This window comes from Polyodon spathula, chromosome 19, assembly GCF_017654505.1.
Source record: "Polyodon spathula isolate WHYD16114869_AA chromosome 19, ASM1765450v1, whole genome shotgun sequence".
Taxonomy (NCBI): Eukaryota; Metazoa; Chordata; class Actinopteri; order Acipenseriformes; family Polyodontidae; genus Polyodon; species Polyodon spathula.
Window position 1 is genome coordinate 24,280,057 of NC_054552.1, and position 19,322 is coordinate 24,299,378.

At 38.6% G+C, this 19,322-nt stretch overlaps 1 long non-coding RNA gene across 1 annotated transcript; it reads left to right on the forward strand.

Moving 5' to 3' along the window:
- Positions 1-14,418: 14,418 nt before the first annotated feature.
- On the forward strand, positions 14,419-19,062 carry LOC121294279. Its single transcript, XR_005946761.1, has 3 exons — positions 14,419-14,817; positions 15,636-15,835; positions 18,946-19,062. It is a non-coding gene; the product is annotated as an uncharacterized LOC121294279 (long non-coding RNA).
- The last annotated feature ends 260 nt before the right edge of the window (positions 19,063-19,322 follow it).

A 19,322-nucleotide genomic window follows, 5' to 3' on the forward strand; every position in this document is an offset into this window, starting at 1 on the left:
ATGTGTTTCCTTGAATCCCAACTGCGTTCAGTTTGAGAATTAATCTTTTGTGCGGGACTTTGTCAAAAGCTTTCTGGAAATCTAAATAAACCATGTCATATGCTTTGCAATTATCCATTATCGATGTTGCATCCTCAAAAAAATCAAGCAAGTTAGTTAGACACGATCTCCCTTTCCTAAAACCATGTTGACTGTCTCCCAGGACCCTGTTACCATATAGGTAATTTTCCATTTTGGATCTTATTATAGTTTCCATAAGTTTGCATATAATAGAAGTCAGGCTTACTGATCTGTAGTTACCTGGTTCAGTTTTGTTTCCCTTTTTGTGGATCGGTATTACGTTTGCAATTTTCCAGTCTGTCGGTACCACCCCTGTGTCAAGAGACGGCTGCATGATCTTGGTTAGCGGTTTGTAAATTACTTCTTTCATTTCTTTGAGTACTACTGGGAGGATCTCATCCGGCCCAGGGGATTTGTTTATTTTAAGAGCTCCTAGTCCCTTTAACACTTCTGCCTCAGTTATGCTAAAGTTATTTAAAACTGGATAGGAACTGGATGACATGTGGGGCATGTTGTCAGTATCTTCCTTTGTGAAAACTTGTGAAAAGTAATCATTTAATATATTTGCTATTTTTTTTTCTTCATCTACGATTTTGCCATTTGTATCTCTTAAACATTTAATCTCCTCTTTGAATGTTCGCTTGCTGTTGTAATATTGGAAAAACATTTTGGAATTGGTTTTAGCTCCCTTAGCAATGTTCATTTCTATTTCTCTCTTGGCCTTTCTAACTTCCTTTTTGACTTGCGTTTGCAGTTCTGTGTACTCTTTCTGCGTACTTTCTTTTTGGTCCTTTTTTAATGCTCTGTAAAGTGCCTTTTTTCGCTGAATATTTTTTTTAATTGATCTATTAAACCATTTTGGCAATTTAGTTTTACATTTAGATTTGTCTACTTTAGGGATGTAATTGTTTTGCGCCTCTAGTACTACATTTTTGAAGAACAACCATCCTTCTTCTGTAGGTGTTTTCTCTATTTAACTCCAGTCTACTTCTGTTAGTCTCTGTTTCTTACCTTCATAGTTTGCTTTTCTAAAATTGTAAACCTTAGCTTTAGTCTTTACTTTTGGGGTTTTAAAAAACACTTCAAATGAGACCATGTTGTGGTCTGAGTTTGCCGGTGGTTCTCTGACCTCTGTTTTAGTTATTCTGTCTTCGTTATTTGAAAAGACTAAATCAAGGCATGCCTCCCCTCTAGTCGGTGCAGGGGATTTGCATCACCTCTACACCTGTTCACAATCACCAGCCACTTTTCCACAGGTTTATATTAAGCAATTCCATGTCTTTTGAAACAAAATGTTGTATGAATTAGACAAACAATGATTAATTAAGATTCAGGGTATGTGAAAAAGTAAGTGAACCCCTGGTTTTATCAGCTCAATTAAGCAGATAATTAGAATTAGGTGTGAGTTCAGGGGTGAGTTTGGGAGGCACCACCCTCTATAAAGATCAGAAACTTTGTGAGTTTGGTCTTCAACATAGAGGTGTGTGGAAACACGTCATGCCACGATCAAAAGAAATCTCTGAGGATCAGTCTAGACAGGGTTACTAAATCATTTCTAAAAATTTAGGGCTCCACCAATCCCCTGTCAGACAGATCAGTCTACAAATGGAGAAAGTTCAAGACCACAGTCACTCTACCTAGGATCGGTCGTCCTACCAAAATCTCTCCAAGAACAAACCGGAAAATCATCAAGGAAGTCACAAAGAACCCCAGAGTAACATCCAAGGATCTACAGGCCACTCTCACCTTGGCTAATGTGAGTGTTCATGACTCAACTATCAGAAAAAGACTGAACAAGAATGGTGATCATAGAAGGATAGCCAGGAGAAAACCACTGCTCTCTGAAAAGAACATTGCTGCCCATCTAAAGTTTGCCAAAGAGCACATAGATGATCCACAAGACTTCTGGAACAATGTTCTCTGGACAGACGAGTCAAAGGTAGAACTTTTTGACCTCAATGAGAAACGTTGTGTTTGGCAAAAACGAACTAACAGCAGAAAATGACTAGAGTGATTTAACTGCAGTGATTTACAATATTGTATTATCTGTGTTATTTTTCATGGGAATGCTATGATGAATGCATGCATTGTAGCAAAGCCTGGCAGTAATGGGCTTTAATGCTCTTTAAATGAATTGCACAAACAGCATGAAGGGAAGGGATGTAAAGGTAATCACAGAAGGAAATTAACAAGAGAATTAGTCACACAGGCCAGTCACACTCAAGCACTGTTGTTGGAGCTGCACAGTTCCTTAAGCCAGGGAGAAAGTGGGAGTGACCCGAATCAGAGACTTCGGCAAATCAAATCAAATCAAATCAACAAATCACATTGTATTTATCTATTGCCTTTCATACAAAAAGTATCTCAAAGCACTGTACAAAGATAATCACAATAAAATACATTTGTATAGAGATACCAAAGCCTGTCACACACACAAAATGAACAATTAACCCATTCAATTACATGCTTAAAATACAGTTTAGAAATATAAACTGAACCTTATAATGAGAGGAGTAGTAAGAATATGTTGGCTAAAGAAAATGGTAATAAAATTGATTACTAAACACTTTTCATTTTCAAAATGCACTGAACACAATTAATAAGGTATTTGAAAGGGCTTGGAACTGAGCTGGGTTTCACATTGCAATTAAAATTTTCAGATGGAAAAAGAAAACATACAAAACATTACATGCACATACTTGGCAGTGTTGCTGTACATAACTTCTCCATGCTACTCTCAAAGCATTTTACTTTGTGAGCAACTCACATTTCTTTTTATTGGAAACCAGTTGAGTGTAATTTGCCTGGAAATTGGTGGATTTGGTCAGTTCTTAGACATAATATTGCAGTGTAACAGCCCTGTGCCTTTAAGAGAACCCCAGCAGCTTGTCCAGGAGTGCCAATTGAGGTAAGCTGCTGGGACAAGGAGGTTGAGAGGGAATTCTGTCTTCATCAAACTCTGTGTAACCATGGCAGTGGTTTAACCCACTAAGGCACACAAGGAATTGAACAGCTCTTCAAATGACTTCTTCTTAAAATACATTTGAGAGTCTCAAGCATCACAAGGAAATTGACCATTTGAATGACCAGATCCAACCTGTTAGTACATTTTAAACCCTGTTTCGTGCACCTCATTGCAAAAATAAGAAAGTGAGCATCATTTTATTTGTGGACATATATGTCCCTTGTACCTTAAAGGGTTACTTATGGGGGCCTCAGTCAAAAGGGACTGGGTGAATTGGGTGAGAAATAACTATTGATTCCTTGGACTGCAGTTTCACGCAAGAGAACACAAAAGAACACTTATGGACACGGACTGTTCAAGGGGATTGGAAGCCTTCTGAACTGCTGTTTAACAATATGCGGTCCTATCTCGGACCAGGTCTGACATTGCAATTTTCCCTTTCCAGTCTGATGTCAGGCCCTGCCCAACATCATCAAAAAGATCTAAAGCACAGGTCTCTAGTCATTTTTTCTCCAGAAAAAGAAGTGAAAACCTTTCAATGGCCGAGTGAGACAGATAGGAGCCAAATGAAGCTGAAAAAAAAACATTTGTATCTGAGATACCAAAGCCTGTCACACACACAAAATGAACAATTAACCCATTCAATTACATGCTTAAAATACAGTTTAGAAATATAAACTGAACCTTATAATGAGAGGAGTAGTAAGAATATGTTGGCTAAAGAAAATGGTAATAAAATTGATTACTAAACACTTTTCATTTTCAAAATGCACTGAACACACATTAATAAGGTATTTGAAAGGGCTTGGAGTACTGATGTCGGTTTGCATGTTGCAATTTAAAATGTTTTACTCTGAAAAAAAAAACATACAAAACATTACATGTACATACTAAACAGTGTTGTGAAAATAAATTGGACCTGACGTACTCTGAAAGCATTTTACTTTGTGAGCAACTCACATTTCTTAATTGGAAACCACACTAACATGTGTTCACAGGAGTTGCAAGGTTTCTAACAGTGCTGTTTAACACAAGAGAACCAGTGTCCACCCTGAGTGTTCACAGGAATTGCAAGGTTTCTAACAGTGCTGTTTAACACAAGAGAACCAGTATCCACCCTGAGTGTTCACAGGAATTGCAAGGTTTCTAACAGTGCTGTTTAACACAAGAGAACCAGTGTCCACCCTGAGTGTTCACAGGGATTGGAAGCCTTCTGGAGTGCTAACTTCCAAACATGATTTATTTCTATATTTTTATTTTAATTAAAATAAGGTTGTGCCTGTTGTGGAAATAATTAGTAAGTGTGTGAGGAATTTAAAACAAACAAGGAACTTTGTTTTAAGGGAAGCAATTGAGGTAAGTCATATTTGTTAGCCTCATGGTTTTGTGAGCTTTATTGTTTTATTTAGTAATTGGTTAATGGTGTATTTGAAAGCTGGGAAGGGATGAGTGATTGCATTATCTGTTGGAACTGCTGGCCAACATGATATAAAGAGAAAACTGACCCAGTCCAATTATCTATTAGAATTAATTATAAAAAGCTATGTTAAGATAAGAAACCTACAAAACCAGGGGAATTGGGGTTACACTTTTACACTACAGCAGTATTAACTGAGATGCTCTACCCAGGCATTGCAGAGTGTGGCGTATCCTCAGGTACCCACATGTGTAAGGAGCCCACATTATTGAGGAGTTTAGTGATAAAACGAGTGATGTATCACAAGACAGGTACCCACGTGTAATAATTGGTCTAACCCCACTATTGTTGTCTTTCATGATTTTGCGCTCTGTTTTAACTCTGTTTTAATATTTTGTTGAGTACTTCTAATGATACCGCATGTGGAGATACACATGCACTTTGTGTTTTATATCTCGCTACAGAACTGCTTGTCCCATTGTGATAGGACATTGTATTGCACAAATTATATAATCATAATAATTAAAGATAATCATTGGGGTTATAAAGAGGTGCCTGCCCGCTTGTCTTTGCATGCGTATCTATGTCACACTTATAGTGTTGCTTATATATAGGGATGAAATAAAGTCTAATTACTGTAGAAATCTATAATGAAATGACTGAACAACAGAACCTTTATTTCTTGCCATTCTGCAAATACAGTTGGATTTTGTACGAAACATGCTGTGGGACTATTAAGTAAATCTAGACCCCTCCCCATACTGAACATGAGAACAGTAGAACATAAGAAAGTTTACAAACGAGAGGAGGCCATTCAGCCCATCTTGCTTGTTTGGTTGTTAGTAGCTTATTGATCCCAGAAATTCATCAAGCAGCTTCTTGAAGGATCCCAGTGTGTCAGCTTCAACAACATTACTGGGGAGTTGATTCCAGATTACCACAATTCTCTGTGTAAAAAAGCGCTCCTATTTTCTGTTCTGAATACCCCTTTATCTAATCTCCATTTGTTACCCCTGGTTCTTATTTCTTTTTTCAGGTCAAAAAAGTCCCTAGGCAACTCTTGATAGGTTAAGAATTATATACTTACTCTTGTGTAGCTTGAAGAAAGGTTTTAAGAGCAGGAATGTTTCAAAGTTTTGCAAGACCAGTTGTAAAAAGAGTCCATTAATGTGCAAAACTTGATTTAAGAGTCCTGGAGTTTTGTTGCAAATTGTTAGATTTCCAAGAACAGTGTGTGAAGTTTTTCTTTTAAAATCCCACCTAGAAAGTCAATTGCAGTTAATCCTCTTCAAAGATATTGGACCAGATCTTCGCGCAATCCCCTCGCTAAATTTGTGCCTCGCTAAAAGATAGTGCTTTGGCAAAAAATTACAGATATCCCAAAATGTCACAAAGCAGTTGCAAGACACTGGAATATAGCAGTTTTTTGAGCAATTCGCAAATCTGTTTGTGCCTCGCAAAACCGTATGCGCATTCACTACCAATATAGCAACTGTACACAACAGCCAAGCGAGAATGCAGAATGATGGACAGTCACCATTAGTAATGGCATTACCCCGACAAGCTGCTATCATCTGTGTTGCCACTGATATGACAGCAGACGAGACCACACAATATATCGTGCACACATACATACAGACCATTCAAATACACAATTGGCTCCATAGTTAGGCGCAGAGTTTTCAAATTAATTGACTGATAACGCCACTGTTTTACTGAATACAGACAGTATTGTATCACAAGGAAATACTATATAGGTTTCTTTAAAGGTCAGCTAATCCGACATAGCTGTATGGTTTTGAAGTATTTTATTTATTTATTTTTTTAATTTTTAAAAGAGGCTTTCGATACTGTCTGTTTTTAAAAAAAAAAAAAAAAAATTCTAAATTATTAATTTTTTTAATATATGTCGTGCCGTGACAAAGTCTACTGTGGTAACGCACTCTCTGATTTGAAATGTAACAAGTTCATTCAACTGCAAAGTAAACATCAATCAAGCATTTTTATATACACAATACAAAGAAATGTGTTATGTTAGTCATTCTACTCACCCATTTAAACATCACGATTAAGCCCAGTTTGTAAGGTTTACTATTGGTTAGGTTTACTGTACTATTGTACATTTGTACTATTGTACCCAACTCCAGAGTGGACTGTTACTCCGACAGTATTTGAGCCGGCGGTGCGCAGTTATTGGAACTAGAGCATCACAATTATTGCGCAGATATTGGTATATTCAGACGAACTAGGGCTTTCGCCCAATTCAAAATTGATTACGCTATCTGCATATTGAATGTCCACCTAGAATACATTTGCATCTTATGTTTCTAATTACCGATGCATTACCGTAAGCTAACAGGACCGTTTTAAAGGAACAGAAGGAAGACAATGAACATAAGAACATAAGAAAGTTTACAAACGAGAGGAGGCCATTCGGCCCATCTTGCTCGTTTGGTTGTTAGTAGCTTATTGATCCCAAAATCTCATCAAGCAGCTTCTTGAAGGATCCCAGGGTGTCAGCTTCAACAACATTACTGGGGAGTTGATTCCAGACCCTCACAATTCTCTGTGTAAAAAAGTGCCTCCTATTTTCTGTTCTGAATGCCCCTTTGTCTAAACTCCATTTGTGACCCCTGGTCCTTGTTTCTTTTTTCAGGCTGAAAAAGTCCCTTGGGTCGACACTGTCAATACCTTTAAGAATATTGAATGCTTGAATTAGGTCGCCACGTAGTCTTCTTTGTTCAAAACTGAACAGATTCAATTCTTTTAGCCTGTCTGCATATGACATACCTTTTAAGCCCGGAATAATTCTGGTCGCTCTTCTTTGCACTCTTTCTAGAGCAGCAATATCTTTTTTATAGCGAGGTGACCAGAACTGCACACAATATTCAAGATGAGGTCTTACTAGTGCATTGTACAGTTTTAACATTACTTCCCTTGATTTAAATTCAACACTTTTCACAATGTATCCGAGCATCTTGTTAGCCTTTTTTATAGCTTCCCCACATTGTCTAGATGAAGACATTTCTGAATCAACAAAAACTCCTAGGTCTTTTTCATAGATTCCTTCTCCAATTTCAGTATCTCCCATATGATATTTATATGTGCTGGACAGAGGTGAGTGCATGTTTCCACACTCATCTGTTGGGCATGGGAATACGCTGTAAACGTCACTATGATATGAACATGTTATATATGTTATGGAAACAAAAAGGATTATTGCTTGTATGTTTTTGCCGCAAATTGACAAGGTGATGCAGTATATAGGTTTGCATCACCATCAACTTTAGGTAAACTGGACTCGCTACATCATGCAGCATTGAGGTACAATACAAATACAAGATTTAATACTCATCATTATATATTATGCGATTTGGTAGGCTGGACTTCTTTGGCTTTACGCAGGTTGAAGCTCTGGTATATTCTGGTATAAAAGGCTTTTCAATGTAAATTATATAAATATACTTATTTAAATGAATACCTTATAGCTTCCCATAGTAACCATAGCCTCTCATTCTTTTTTGCATTTTAAAATCCCAAATGTGCATACTGAGACTGGTAAAGGATCCTTTGCTTATTATGCCCCATGGTCCTGGAATGAGTTCCAGTCCAAACTAAAGCTGCAGACCCAGATATCTTTATTGCAATTTAAGAGTAAACTGCATGATTTCGTGACTGAGAGTTGTAACTGTTTTAATACTTTTGTGTATTTTGATTATTGTTTTAAATGTGATTTGCCTGTGTCTTAATTGTATTTTATTATGTACTTGTTCTTGTTGTCCAATTGACTTGCTGCTGCCTGCTTGGCTAGGTCTCACTCGTAAAAGAGGTTTTAAACACAATTTGACTACAAGGATAATAAATATATATATATATATATATATATATATTATATATATTGACTGTTGATCTACTAAAAAACAAACAAAAAAAATAGGAAGATATTGCATTGTCGGCAACCAGTTTGGAGCCATACATGTACTAATACTATATTTGTGCACAGTTTTTGCAAAGGCTTTGTTGGGCACAAAAGTCATCGTCTTATATATTATAGATTATAAAACTACGACTCGTGTGTCTAAAGAAAAACTGGTTTTCTGAATGAGGTGTCTAGAAGGGCTAGTATTCCGATAGTATCCTAACACCAAGTGGGTATTTGGTATCACGTTTTCGGAATACTGGTATCCAGAATACGGATGGATTTATTCGGAATACCCTGTTTACATGGCATGGAATAGCTATTCAAATTTCCCACTATTTTGAATACAACTGGAATCCTGATAGAACAGGACAAATGGAACAGGTGCCCGGATAGCAATATAGATGCAGTCAATTGCACCTACCACCCGCGGCAGGTGCACGACCTCATAAAAACCCTGCATTATCTCCACGCTGTTTGCTCTGGTACTGGGGAATTTAATATGTTCCTCAGCACGTCGCAGCAATGAGGTTATGAAGCGATCGAATTGGCTGGACACTGCTGTCCCGGTAGCCAGGATACACATACAGACAGATACTACCAATTGCTCAGACAAGGCATGACTGCGCAGGTTTGTTCTGGCCAGGTCATCATGCAGCATGTGGTATAGATTAGTCATTCTCTTATCTAGCGTTATACTGTCGAAGACACAGATCTACTCATTTATATAAATGATACTTACAAAATCCATTAAAATTATTTATTGTTTGTTAATATGTCCGATCAACTTATTTCCTAGGCTCGATCTACTTATGGCAATGGCAAGTGACGTGTGGGACAGTAGGGATTAACATAAAAAAAACAGGATCAAGAAAGTGCCTCTTCAGATTTTGGTAAGCGAGTCAGAATCAGGATATAGATGTAGGTGTGCTTCACGCTTTTCAAACACGGGCCCAGCTTGCAAGGTCAACATTTTGTTTTGTTGTGAGACAGTATTTTTTGTTATGAGGACTGTAATAAATGAAAGTCAAAACAATGAGGTGTTTTTGTACAATGCCCCCTTTTCTAAAACATTTCAAAGAGTTTATTTACGTAAACGTGTAAAAAAAAAAAAAAAAAGGCTTAAGCAAACCACAGTAATATTACTTTATGAAAATGTGTCTTTTGCCACTTTGTTTATTGCGCAGAAACCATAATATCAGGGATATAACATTTTTAAAGTCTACTTTTGTACTGTTTCTACCTGGAAAATCTTTTTTTTGTTGTTTTTTATGGAATAGATCATGGTAATTAATCAATGCAGAAACAACAGAGAAACACACAGAATATATTATTGTAGGATAAGTAAAAAATGCATAAAAAAACATATATGTTCCAATCCAAGGCTGTTATTATAGCGTGACCAGGTCTTGTTTCCGGTCTGGAAAATATGAGGACGATTGCTGAGAATACTATGGAGACTAAAATGGCCAAGTTACATAAAAGAGAGGGGTATCTTAGCACCTATTATTGTTTGTATCATTTTTTCATAGCTCAGTTGTTTTTTTTTTTTTCTGTTTTGTTTTTTAAATAATTTTTTATAACATCATTCCTTTTTTAGAATAGTTTGAAACAAAACTCCCTCACCACATCAGTGTTATATTACAGTAGATGACAGACCCTGTTCAGTTTTGGTTTAGGCCGGCCCAGGGCCGCCTTATCTAATGTGTGAATGCTTGAAAAATTAAAAGTGAAATTTAAACCAGCTTTTGTGTGTGTGAACCCAACGCAGGCCCTAGGCCGGCCTTATCACGTCAATGTGGTGACGTAGCGTAAACCACTCCCCTACTAAGTCAAGCGTAGTAGATCAAACATGTCGGTTTTAAGAGGTAGCAGCTGGGACGATGCAGAACCAGCGGTCCCTTTATTCATCTTGTCAGGCGTGACTGGTCCAATTTATTTTACATGCACTTTTTATTTTACATACGCTGTTTAATTTTTTTTTTTTTTTTTTTCAGAGTAAAACAGGTTTAAAAGGCATTGAATCAAAAAAGGACACTCAGCACTGTATCTCCAGCCAAGCCCCAGCCCTTGTTCGTTGTATTTTTCACATACCTCTTTATAGACGTGCATACTGATAAATCTTCTCCTGATCACTTGTTTTTATCCTCACCAAACTCCAAGTATTATTTTATTACTATATCATCTCAATAAGTTCTGTAAATGTCAGTAATATTCTTTGAGTGCTGGACGCAAAAGCAGCTATCTCCTTTATGTCTGTTTTATCTCTGTGGTGCAAGGGGCTCAGATACGCCCTTGAGTGGAATTCAGAGAAAATCCTGCAAGTTGTTTCAAGAACTCTATGGGACCTACGCCAGTCTCCAGCCCGGAAAATAGCAATGGGGAATGCACTGAATACACCAACACTTTTGACCATGATGATGCTGGGTCAGTCATGAATGGGTAAGTATTTCTTCATCGTACAGAATTCATTAAAACAATAAAACTTATATATATATATATATATATATATATATATATATTAAAACCCTGCTCTTTTGTGCTAATTCACTGATAGTTTTCTTTCTTTTCTCTCGCACTGGTAATGTGTTGTCGGACACACTTTATTTTTATTTGTATGGAGAAGCCACACTAATGGGGGATTTAAACTTCCCCCAAATTAAATGGGAAAACCCGGTGGGTAACACGAAGGATGAAATAGAAATGGTGGAAATGACAAATGACTGCTTCCTAACACAATTTGTCAAGGCACCCACTAGAGGGGAGGCATGCCTTGATTTAGTCTTTTCAAATAACGAAGACAGAATAACTAAAACAGACGTCAGAGAACCACTGGCAAACTCAGACCACAACATGGTCTCATTTGAAGTGTTTTTTAAATCCCCAAAAGTAATGACTAAAGTTAAGGTTTACAATTTTAGAAAAGCAAACTATGAAGGTATGAAACAGAGACTAACAGAAGTAGATTGGAGTAAAATAGAGAAAACACCCACAGAAGAAGGATGGTTGTTCTTCAAAAATGTAGTACTAGAGGCGCAAAACAATTATATCCCTAAAGTAGACAATCTAAATGTAAAACTAAATTGCCAAAATGGTTTAATAGATCAATTAAAAAAAATATTCAGCGAAAAAAGGCACTTTACAGAGCATTAAAAAAGGACCAAAAAGAAAGTATGCAGAAAGAGTACACAGAACTGCAAACGCAAGTCAAAAAGGAAGTTAGAAAGGCCAAGAGAGAAATAGAAATGAACATTGCTAAGGGAGCTAAAACCAATTCCAAAATGTTTTTCCAATATTACAACAGCAAGCGAACATTCAAAGAGGGCATTAAATGTTTAAGAGATACAAATGGCAAAATCGTAGATGAAGAAAAAAAAAATAGCAAATATATTAAATGATTACTTTTCACAAGTTTTTACAAAGGAAGATACTGACAACATGCCCCACATGTCATCCAGTTCCTATCCAGTTTTAAATAACTTTAGCATAACTGAGGCAGAAGTGTTAAAGGGACTAGGAGTTCTTAAAATAACAAATCCCCTGGGCCAGATGAGATCCTCCCAGTAGTACTCAAAGAAATGAAAGAAGTTATTTACAAACCGCTAACCAAGATCATGCAGCAGTCTCTTGACACAGGGGTGGTACCGACAGACTGGAAAATTGCAAACGTAATACCGATCCACAAAAAGGGAAACAAAACTGAACCAGGTAACTACAGACCAGTAAGCCTGACTTCTATTATATGCAAACTTATGGAAACTATAATAAGATCCAAAATGGAAAATTACCTATATGGTAACAGGGTCCTGGGAGACAGTCAACATGGTTTTAGGAAAGGGAGATTGTGTCTAACTAACTTGCTTGATTTTTTTGAGGATGCAACATCGATAATGGATAATTGCAAAGCATATGACATGGTTTATTTAGATTTCCAGAAAGCTTTTGACAAAGTCCCGCACAAAAGATTAATTCTCAAACTGAACGCAGTTGGGATTCAAGGAAACACATGTACATGGATTAGGGAGTGGTTAACATGTAGAAAACAGAAAGTACTTATTAGAGGAAAAACCTCAGAATGGAGTGTGGTAACCAGTGGTGTACCACAGGCATCAGTATTAGGTCCTCTGCTATTCCTAATCTACATTAATGATTTAGATTCTGGTATAGTAAGCAAACTTGTTAAATTTGTAGACGACACAAAAGTAGAAGGAGTGGCAAACACTGTTGCAGCAGCAAAGGTCATTCAAAATGATCAAGACAAGATTCAGAACTGGGCAGACACATGGCAAATGACATTTAATAGAGAAAAGTGTAAGGTACTGCACGCAGGAAATAAAAATGTACATTATAAATATCATATGGGAGATACTGAAATTGGAGAAGGAATCTATGAAAAAGACCTAGGAGTTTTTGTTGACTCAGAAATGTCTTCATCTAGACAATGTGGGGAAGCTATAAAAAAGGCTAACAAGATGCTCGGATACATTGTGAAAAGTGTTGAATTTAAATCAATGGAAGTAATGTTAAAACTGTACAATGCACTAGTAAGACATCATCTTGAATATTGTGTGCAGTTCTGGTCACCTCGCTATAAAAAAAGATATTGCTGCTCTAGAAAGAGTGCAAAGATGAGCGACCAGAATTATTCCGGGCTTAAAAGGCATGTCATATGCAGACAGGCTAAAAGGATTGAATCTGTTCAGTCTTGAACAAAGAAGACTACGTGGCGACCTAATTCAAGCATTCAAAATGCTAAAAGGTATTGACAGTGTCGACCCAAGGGACTTTTTCTGCCTGAAAAAAGAAACAAGGACCAGGGGTCACAAATGGAGTTTAGACAAAGGGGCATTCAGAACAGAAAATAGGAGACCCTTTTTTACACAGAGAATTGTGAGGGTCTGGAATCAACTCCCCAGTAATGTTGTTGAAGCTGACACCCTGGGATCCTTCAAGAAGCTGCTTGATGAGATTTTGGGATCAATAAGCTACTATCAACCAAACGAGCAAGATGGGCCGAGTGGCCTCCTCTCATTTGCAAACTTTCTTATGTTCTTATGTATTAATGACACAAATCACTGTGGGTCATATTTCTGTCTGTCTTGAACAGGAAGATTGGGTTTCTCCGAGTACAGAACCAGACGTTAGGCTGTGCTGGCTGCTTTTTAAGTTTTCCCATGTCACCCTATGACGCAGGTCCCAAGACACTGTTCAATGATATGTATCGGTAACGCTGTATACTGCGTGTACACTATTATTCATATTATGAAATCAAACATGTACAATAGTCTATAAAGAGGTATGTGTAGTAGGATAAAACATGTAGCTAAGCATTCGTCTACTTCACCATGTAAAATAGTCCTTTGAGTCCTTCTTGGTCATCGTCATTTTCCTGCGGCAGATTTTACATTAACTGTTTTTGCCAACAGCCTCTTCTTCTGGAGCCATTTGATTATTTTTAACATATTTTTGGCTGATGGTTTAGAGTTCATTTTAGACTGCCATCTCTTTGACAGTGACATGGCAGCCAATCTTTTGTCTGTTTTACCTTAAAATAAATAAAATAAAAACTTAAAAACTAGGCCAGGGCAAATCTTTAAAATATATATATATAAATATATATATATATATATATATATATATATATATATATATATATATATATATATATATATATACACATGCTTGTGAAAAAGTGTAATGAAGCCATAGCCTTCACAAAAGCTAAAATATTGGATCGTCTCTAAAGCGGTTATTTACAAAACTGTTTTGAGAATTCAGGCTGTTTTGTCTTGCCCTTCTGTACGTATTCATCTATACATCTACATTAGTATAAAAAAAAAAATGGGTAAAGATAACATACCTGTATTTAACATATGTAACTCCGCTCTTCTCTTCTGGAGGTTTGAAGAAGAATTCCCACAAATTGCGCCAAAGTCAGTTTACCAATCGGAGCATTGCATTGGAGAGTAGGGTGAAAGGTCAAAGGTAGATAGAGCGTGTAACGGCCCTCTTCTGTTGTGATTTTTTTTTTATTTGTATACATATTCATACGCGACCAAATTATTTTTTTCCATTTTATAATTACGTATTTTCTGAACTCACAACATATCTGTTTTGTAAAAAAACATTAATATTTCTGGTTCAAAAGAAGTAAAACAGCACGGCGCCATAAGCTCTGTGCATCGTTGCGCCTTTCTTTTATTTCCGATGTGATACTGGGCGAGCAAAGGTACAATTCTAATGTTTCAGTTACAGTATGGAGACAAGAAAAAAGTAGAGGCAAAGAAACAAACTTTTGACTAACAAAAGAGTGTCAGTGAAAAGGCTGGCGAGTATAACAATGTCAATGAGCCACAATCAACTCCTTAACTGAAAGAAAATATGACGTGAGTGACGAGCCTGTACGGGGTATAATAACAACCATAGGAAAACGAGGACCACGCAGTAAAAACATTGGTAAGTAGCTATCGTGCCTTAATAATGCTTACAGTACTTAGCTACATTATTTCCAGTGATGTGTTTTCTGTTAACATTTTAATAACTTGAGGGTATCAATGTAAGAAGCCGGACTGAAGTGATGTACGGTGTTGCAATAGTATACGTATTTTCGTCTCATTGATAAACACTGAAATGATTGCTTGAAACAGATAAGATGGCATTCTTTTGTAATAGTGTATTAAAAGTGGATTTATTGCTACTTCGTTTAAACTTTTGACATCAGTCAGTGTTTCGCCATATTGTAGCGGTTTGGAAAGTTTAGTAACGTGACAAATATTATAAGCAAACCTTTCTGACTCATGATTTTGTACTTTTGTTCAATTTTGACGTAGATCAAGAAAGGTATGCTCTTACTGCCCAGCTAAAAATTGTGAAGCTAAAAGCAGAAGTGGCAGCACTAAGTGCAGAGAATAGGATGCTAAAATCATTGATAGGTGACCTGAAGATGGAACGAGACTTCCTTCGGAAACAGCTTGAATGCTCTACGTCCAGAGATAATAAATATTTTTTTTTTTTTTTTTTTTTTTTAAATCTAATGTAATTCCCGTAGATCTTTATCAAAAGCTGCGCTTTATCAAAGTAAACTATACATTGTAACTCAGTCATATTGCATTTTTAATTGTTTGTTAAACATTTTATAAATCATCTTGCTTAAAGACTTAAATTAATAAATAATACATTTGGGGAGGATTTGCAGCTTTTTTTGTTGAAGCATAGAACACGGTAAAGGGGTTTTAACTTGTCTTATATAAAATCTGCATATTTTATTGATACAGGACCAGGGAAGAAGAATAGAAGGGGTTCTTTTACAGTAATCAGCTCAGATGACACCAGTTCTTGAGTGAAGAATCCAGTGTTTCAAGTGAAGAAGATGAAAGTGATGGATCTAGTGATGTAAAACACAGCAAGAAGTCAAGTAAACGCAAAAAAGTAAAGAAACAAGCAAAATCTAAAAAGGAAGTAATGAGGAAAAGGGGTAGGTATTTAATGTTATAAATAAAATCTACATTGAGTGAATAGAATGGGGTTTAAGGTTCACAAGAAATATCCTTGCTTGTGTAGGGATGCATAACAGAAAATATATGCATGTACACACAAAATGTACTATTCAGAAACATATTCATATTGTACATGATTATGGACATATGCATTATTTGATGCTTATCATAGTATTTTTTATTAGTATTTTTCCTGCATAGTAATTGTGATTATAAATTGTTACTCTACGTCAAATAGTTGATAAATGTTTGCGTGTCCATGAGAATTGCTATTAGTGTTGAAAATTACATTTATTTTAAATATATACCCGTTCTTGTATGTAGAATTAAATACATTCAACCAGACTTCCATGTTCGGTCTATCAAAGAAATGATGATGGCATACATAATAAGCAGTGATTAGATTATTCAAGTTACCAGCAGGACACTTGTGCATGTTTTGTACAGGTAACCTTTAATCTAATTGCTTATATAACTGGTGAAACATTATTATTATTAATTAATTATTTTATAATTAATTTATTTGGATGACACTTTTAGCCAAAGAAACTTATATCTGTACCCATTTATACAGCTCTGGCAGAGCAAAGCTCTGCCCTTTTTTAATTTTAAAGAAGGCTTGGGGGCTCTGACATCAACCCCGCCCACCACCACCCACCATAACAGCCCACCCAAGGGACATAATTGGACTCTTGGGGGGGGGGGGGGAAGGGGGGAGTTGGCCGATTGCGGCCGGTGTACGTTGTACATGGGGGGAGGTGTGTGGCAGAGCAAAGCTCTGCCCTTTTTAAATTGGCAGGGATGGGGTTAATTTCCCCTACCTGCCTGGGTTTATTATGTTCAGGTGGCTGGGGTTGATTAGTTGATTAGGTTAATTAACGATCAATCAGCGCCCAGCCACCTGACATAAAAGGAGGCCTCTGCTTCTCATTTAGGAGGAGGGAGCTGAGGAAGCAGGTTGGTGGTTTTTGGTGTGTGATTTTTGAATTTTGATAAATCCAGTGAAGGCATTGCCCAGCCTGGAAATTATTTTTGTTAGTTTTGCTTTTTGTCTTTCTTTTTGTGTTTAAATCGCTTTGTTTTGGCCCTTGTGCCCTTTTATTTTTGTGTATTTATAATAAAATAATTATTTTTTTTTGACTGCAGACTGTCTCTGGGCCTCTATCCACTCGCCAGCCTGCCACATTTGGTGTGAGAGTGGGATAGCGGCACCTAGAGGCTCAGAGCAGTATTTTTATTTTTTTTGGAATTTTTGGGAGAATATATATATTTTTTTTTATGGGAAAGAAGACCAGACAGCGGCAAAGGCAGGAAAAGCAGCAACAGCTGAAGAAATGTAAGCTGCTGCAGCCACTGCTGGAGGACCCGGCCAGCCTCTTCTCCTGGTGCGGGAAGGAGGACCATCGTTGGCGGTCCTGCCCAGATGTGCCACCGGCAAACTGGTGTGGCCGTTGTGAGAAGGACGGCCACAACTGGGCAGGATGCCCCTACAATCAGGCCCTGGAAGAGGTGCAGTGTTCACCCCGGGCATCAGGGGCCACCCCACTACCTCCAGCACCATCACCTTCACCACCGTCCCAGGAGATCTGGGACTGGTTGATGCACCCTGAGACAGACCTCGTCCACGATCTCCCCATAGTTATCAACACGCTGTGGCGTCGAGATGGGGAGAGGTGGGAACAGTGGGAGTAACAACACCACCTGGCGCCCTTCCCAGAGGTTGCCCTCATGATGGTTAATTACCTGGCGGTAGACATGGGAGATGCCCCGGTGACTCTAATAAAGACGGGTGATCCACCTTCCCGAGAGCCAGAGAGGGGTGAGCCGCCTTCCCGAGAGCCAGAGAGGGGTGAGCCGCCTTCCCGAGAGCCAGAGAGGGGTGAGCCGCCTTCCCGAGAGCCAGAGAGGGGTGAGCCGCTTTCCCGAAAGCCAGAGAGGGGAGAGGCGCTGCCGTCGCTCCCAGAGCCAGAGAGGGAGGAGGAGCTGCCGTCGCTCCCAGAGCCAGAGAGGGAGGAGCCGCCGCTCCCAGAGCCCAGAGAGGGAGGAGCCGCCGCCGCTCCCAGAGCCCGAGAGGGAGGAGCCGCCGCTCCCAGAGCCCGAGAGGGAGGAGCCGCCGCTCCCAGAGCCCGAGAGGGAGGAGCCGCCGCTCCCAGAGCCCAGAGGGGAGGAGCTATGGCCCAAGGATGCCTGCCTTGCACTGCCCAAGGATGCCTGCCTTGCAGGTACTGCACGCAGGAAATAAAAATGTACATTATAAATATCATATGGGAGATATTGAAATTGGAGAAGGAATCTATGAAAAAGACCTAGGAGTTTTTGTTGACTCAGAAATGTCTTCATCTAGACAATGTGGGGAAGCTATAAAAAAGGCTAACAAATGCTCGGATACATTGTGAAAAGTGTTGAATTTAAATCAAGGGAAGTAATGTTAAAACTGTACAATGCACTAGTAAGACCTCATCTTGAATATTGTGTGCAGTTCTGGTCACCTCGCTATAAAAAAGATATTGCTGCTCTAGAAAGAGTGCAAAGAAGAGCGACCAGAATTATTCCGGGCTTAAAAGGCATGTCATATGCAGACAGGCTAAAAGAATTGAATCTGTTCAGTCTTGAACAAAGAAGACTACGTGGCGACCTAATTCAAGCATTCAAAATTCTAAAAGGTATTGACAGTGTCGACCCAAGGGACTTTTTCAGCCTGAAAAAAGAAACAAGGACCAGGGGTCACAAATGGAGTTTAGAAAAAGGGGCATTCAGAACAGAAAATAGGAGACACTTTTTTACACAGAGAATTGTGAGGGTCTGGAATCAACTCCCCAGTAATGTTGTTGAAGCTGACACCCTGGGATCCTTCAAGAAGCTGCTTGATGAGATTTTGGGATCAATAAGCTACTAACAACCAAACGAGCAAGATGGGCCGAATGGCCTCCTCTCGTTTGTAAACTTTGTTATGTTCTTATGCCACGCCCGCTCTGCTCAGGGATGACTCATTTGGATCGCCTGGGGTTGCATGCTGCTCCGCATCGCCTGGGGTTGCATGCTGCTCTGCATCGCTTGGGACTGCTAGTGTCTCCTTTTTGTTTTCTAGGGTTGCCGAGGGTCCGCTGCCGTCGCCACCTCCTCCACTAGACGGAGCCGGGCTGCCGTCGTTGCCTCCGCCACTAGAGGGAGCCGGGCCACCGTCGCTGTACTACCTTGGAGATCCAGGGCCCCCTCAACTAAAGAAGGCTTGGGGGCTCCGACATCATGAGTTGGCCGATTGCGGCCGGTGTACGTTGTACATGGGGAGAGATGTGTGGCAGAGCAAAGCTCTGCCCTTTTTAAATTGGCAGGGATGGGGTTAATTTCCCCTACCTACCTGGTTTTATTATGTTCAGGTGGCTGGGGTTGATTAGTTGATTAGGTTAATTAACGATCAATCAGCGCCCAGCCACCTGACATAAAAGGAGGCCTCTGCTTCTCATT